The sequence below is a fragment of the Jaculus jaculus genome, chromosome 3 (genome assembly GCF_020740685.1).
Source record: "Jaculus jaculus isolate mJacJac1 chromosome 3, mJacJac1.mat.Y.cur, whole genome shotgun sequence".
In the NCBI taxonomy this organism is placed as follows: Eukaryota; Metazoa; Chordata; class Mammalia; order Rodentia; family Dipodidae; genus Jaculus; species Jaculus jaculus.
In genome coordinates this window covers 177,614,989-177,620,490 of record NC_059104.1, presented here as the reverse complement: position 1 = coordinate 177,620,490, position 5,502 = coordinate 177,614,989, and positions in this window count along the sequence as shown.

Here is a 5,502-nt window from a genome sequence, read left to right as displayed (position 1 = left end):
TGGACAGACACTGAGAGAGAAAGAGAGAGAGAGAGAGAGAGAGAATGGGCACACCAGGGCCTCCAGCCACTGCAAACGAACTCCAGGCGCATGTGCCCCCTTGTGCATCTGGCTTTCATGAGTCTTATTGACTCAAACCGAGGTCCTTTGGCTTTGCAGGCAAATGCTTTAACCACTAGACCATCTCTCCAGCCCCTAAATGGTAACTTCAAAGTCTGTCAAGTTGACACTCGAAGATTTACCATCACCAGCATGTATCCTATGATTGTGTTCTCATAAATAAAGGCATGCTTGTGATACTAAAATAAGAGCTGCCTAAATACTACTGAGGGATATCGTGTGCAAAAAGTTATATATAGTTGATTTATTCTTTTCTTTTTGAGTGCCTAGTTCTTTTTGTTTGTTACACTGGCTTTTTTTTTTTTTTTTTTTTTTTTTTTGGTTTTTTTGAGGTAGGGTCTCACTCTGGTCCAGGCTGACCTGGAATTAACTCTGTCATCTCAGGGTGGCCTTGAACTCATGGCGATCCTCCTACCTCTGCCTCCCGAGTGCTGGGATTAAAGGCGTGCGCCACCACACCCAGCTTACACTGGCTTTTTTGTTTTGGTTTGGTTTTGAGACAGGCTCTCACACTGTAACCAATATGACCTAGAACTCACTCTGTAACCCAGGCTATGCTCAAATTCATGGCAATACAGCTACCCCAGCCTCCTAAACACTAGGATTACAGATGAGCCACTGTGTCCAGATTTGAGTGTCTAATTCTTAAAAGTAAAATAAAAATAAACATTATCCAGCATAGAGATCCACACCTGTAATCCCCGCAGTCATGGGACCTGGGCAGGAGGGTCATAAGACCATGAGGCTGCATAGCCAGACTTGTCACAAGAAAATTTAAAATGAGCATTTTTTTTTAAGTTTTAAATCATAAAGTAATAATAAAATAATAAAACTATTTTATTCTAAAAGGGGAGGAAGTAGATGGGGGGAAAAAAAGCAGAGGCAGAAAGAGGCAGAGAGACAATAACTGGGCAATTATTATCAGCACCACTGCCCATGAGGTTGTCTGACAACCATGGGTGATAAGAATTAAGTTTGGGGGCTGGAGAGATGGCTTAGCGGTTAAGCGCTTGCCTGTGAAGCCTAAGGACCCCGGTTCAATTCCTCAGTATCCATAAGCCAGATGCACATGGTGGTGTATGCCTCTGGAGTGGCTAGAGGCTTTGGTGTGTCCCTCTCCCTTTCTCTCTCTCAATAAATAAATAAATAAATAAAAACAAAAATATTTTAAAACACAAGGAAAAAAATAAATAAAAGAATTAAATTTGGGCTGGAGCAATGGCCCAGCAGTTAAGATGCTTGCTTGTAAAGCCTGATGGCCTGGGTTTGATTCCCCAGTACCCATGTAAAGCCAGATGTACAAAGTGACGCATGTGTCTGGAGTTTGTTTGCAGTGGCTTGGAGCACTTGGCATGCCCATTCTCTCTCTCTCTCTCTCTCTCTCTCTCTCTCTCACTCATTCCTTGCAAATAAATAAATATTTTTTTAAATCTAAAAGGCAAACAGAAAAAACAAATAGGAGCAGGCAAGGTTAATCTAAAGAATTCATGTTCTTAGCTGGGCATGGTGACACACACCTTTCATCCCAGCACTCGAGACAGAGGTACGAGGATCACTGTGAGTTGCAGACCAGTCTAAGACGACAGAGTGAATTCCAGGACACTGGGCTAGAGTGAGACCCTACCTCGAAAGACCAAATATATATACTTTAACCCAGTATATTAAAAGATAACTTAGCTGGGTATGGTAGCACATGCCTTTAAACCCAGCACTCAGGAGGCAGAGGTAAGAGGATCACCATGAGTTCAAGGCCAGCCTGAGGACTACATAGTGAATTCCAGGTCAGCCTGGACTAGAGTAAAACCTTGTCTCAAAAAAAAAAAAAAAAAAAACAAGGACAATAAAAGATCATTTAAATACATAACTTACATTACAGTTACTACTAAGACAGCTTACATTTGCTGTTCACGTGAAGGCCTTGCAGTACAATGCTTAATGACACACGTTGGGCCCTTCTCAATTTAGACTCCTCTCCTTTTATGTGCTCAGTAGGTGCACGTGCCTGTGCCTATTGACCACAGCAGATCTAGACGGGGACACATTTTGACTCTCTTTTTTTCTGTACTCCATATTGCCCAATCCTTACAATTTCCAGCACCTTCCTAGAACCAAGTAAATTGAACAGGGTGGTAGATGCCTGTCATTCTACCATTCCTCAGGTGCATTCCTCAGAAGATCTACATGACACCTGGTCCACATGAGACCTGGCCTCAAAGAGAAGTGTCTTGCCGGGCGTGGCGCACACCTTTGATCCCAGCACTCAGGAGGCAGAGGTGGGAGGATCACTGTGAGTTCGAGGCCACCCTGACACTCCATAGTGAATTCCAGGTCAGCCTGAACCAAAGTGAAACCCTACCTTGAAAAAAAAAAGTGTCTGTAACTTCTAAGCCCTCAAAACAAGTGGTGTTTTTTTTTTTTGTTGTTTTTTTCCCCTTCAGGGTCTGATGTAGTTGATCAGCTTCTAATGTTTTATGGTTATAATCATCTTGAAATTAATTCTTCTTTTTTTAAAAAAAAACAAAACATTTTTTTAGAGAAATTCCCTGTGTGGCTCACATTTCCCCACTGCCAGACAGTACTGGTACTAAGTCATTGTCCAGATGGAAAATTATCAGCACTGGCTTAACTTACCTAAGACAACTCACCCAGTAATAGACAAAGTTTCTGATAAGATGATTTGCAACACTTTCATTTAAATCTGACTCCTGTATTAAGTTATTTCTCTTGTGATTGTGACCAAAGCCTGACAGAAAGCAACCTAAAGGAAGAAAGATTGATTTGGCCCAAGGTCTAAGGGGGTAGAGTCCATGACGACAGGGAAGACGCGATGGTGGGAGACTGGTTCGCATTTGAGCAGATCAGAAAGCAAAGAAAAGCCAGAAGTGGTGCTCAGCCTTCTTCCTCTTTTTTATGCAGTCTGGAATATAGCCTATGATACAGCGCCACCCACACCCAAGGTGGATTGATCCTTCTCAGAAACCCTCTCTAGAGGCACCACCACTGACATGCCCATAGGTGTGTGTTCTAGGTGCTTCCAAAGCCAAACACACTGACAACGAAGTTCACCATGCAAAGTACTTTCCCCTACTTGCCCACTTTTAAGCACTTTCCGCTGAAGCCAATTTATTGAAAGCTACTTATGTCTCTGTTTTAAGCTATAACATCAATCAGAAGATGTGGCTATTTTTAAAATATTTTCATTGAGGATTTTAAGACACGAGCATATTGCATGCAGTTTGGTCCTATTCCTGTCCTGTTGCTCTTTTTTGTTCCTCCTCCCCACCCTTATTCCACTGAACACCCCCTCATCCCAAGTAGCTCTTTTTCTGTTTTTTTTTTTTTTCAGATGCTTAAACTTCTTTTTTTTTAATTTTTTTATTAGTTTTCTACTGTGAAAGTATAGGCAGTTTGGTACCATTATTAGGCTCATCCATGACCTACCCCCTCCCCATTGGCCCCTCCTTGTTGAGGTATATGGGTCGTGCATTGTGGAGTTAGCCCACAGTTATTGGTATGATAAATGTCTCTGCATATCATGACCCAACATGTGGCTCTGACATTCTTTCCGCCCCCTCTTCCGCAAAATTTCCCTGAGCCATGTTGGGTTCATTTTTGGTCTGCTTCAGTGATGAGGTGTTGGGGGCCTCTGGGGCTCTGGCTCTCTGATTTGGTAGGCGTTGATTTTTCTCTGTGTTGGTCTCCTTCCCCCTTGTGCTGGTATCCGATTCATCAGGAAAACAGCATCCTTGCTTGTTTCGCCAATTTTCCTAAGTTTCAGTCAGGGCCCTTTTGAGGTATGATGGGGTGGCTCTCTCCTTTCTTTTTCTATTTTAATGTCTTATTCTTTTTGTCCTCCTCTGTCCTCTGTGTCAAAATGTGAGCCGAGTGTGGTGGCGCACACCTTTAATCCCAGCACTTGGGAGGCAGAGGTAGGAGGATCACAGAAAGTTTGAGGCCAGCTTGAGAATACAGAGTGAATTCCAGGTCAGCCTGGGCTAGAGCGAGACCCTGCCTCAAACAACAACAACAAAGTGTCAGTGGCTCAGAACTGTGCAGGTCTTGTGGTGTCCATGACAAGCCCTGTGAGGTCATGACTGCCCCAGGAGGTTCATGACCAGAGGACAGTGTCCCAAAGCTCTCCTCCCATCCTCTGGCTCTCACATTCTTTCTTTCCTCTCTTCCGCCACCCTCCATGAGCCTTGGGAGGCAGAGGTAGGAGGATCACCATGAGTTCAAGGCCACCTTGAGACCACATAGTGAATTTTAAAAAAAGAAAAAGAGGTAGAGTCTCAGGGAAGGTGGTTAGGACACTGGAGAGAACACCCTCAGGAGAGAATGAGGTGGTTCCCATGGGGCTACGGTCAAGTCCTATAAGGGTGTGTTGATATGAAAGTGAGCCTGACCCCTCCTCTGTCCAGCTTCCTACCCCACCTGGGACCTCTCCTCTGGCTGTCACCATGATGAAACCTGTTGTGAGATCCTCACAGGAGCTGAGCATTGCCAGTGGGCTGAATGAACCTCTTTTCTTTACCTCTGTGTGTGGTGTACATGAGTGAATAATTGTGTGTGTGAGGGTTATGTGCGTGCTTGCACACTTACGTACATGTATGTATGGCAGTTTGAGTGAATGTCCCCCAATAGATACAGGAGGTTTTTATTGTTGTTTTGGTTTAGTTTGGTTTTTCGAGGTAGGGTCTCACTCTAGCTCAGGCTCACCTGGAATTCATTCTGTAGTCTCAGGGTGGCCTCAAACTCATGGCGATCCTCCTACCTCTGCCTCCTGAGTGCTGGGATTAAAGGTGTGTGACACCACGCCCAGCTCCACAATTCTTTTTCATTTCTGATTTTATAGCTGCTGGTCTCCAGACTTAGAAGATGGTAACTTTTTGTTATCACAAGCCATTAAATGGTAAAAATTAGTCATAGCAACTATAGGAAACAAATACAAAGATAAAGCATTGTATGCTGAGGAAAACTTTATTTGTTTAAAACAGGCTTTATTTGGTTGGGAGGTGCTTTGGGGGTTGGGGATGTAGCTCATTTGGTACAGTGCTGACCCAGCATGCACACAATGCCATGGGTTCGGTCCCCAGCTCTGTATAAAACCAGATGCCGTGGCACACACCAGTTAGCCCAATGCTCAGGTGATAGAGGAAGGAATCAAGGATCAAGAATTCAAGGTCATCCAGTGTCCACTGTTTTCATCACTGATGACTTCTGTCCCCCATAGGGCTGCATACAATGCAGTTTTTCCCAGCTTTCAGTTGCCTGGTCTACAGGGAGAAGGTTTTCTGCTCAGCACCAGCTTGATTTCTCAGTGACTTTGCCAGGCATGTGGAGTCTTCAGCAATAGGGTCTTACCACCTGTTTCTCAAGAGAAAC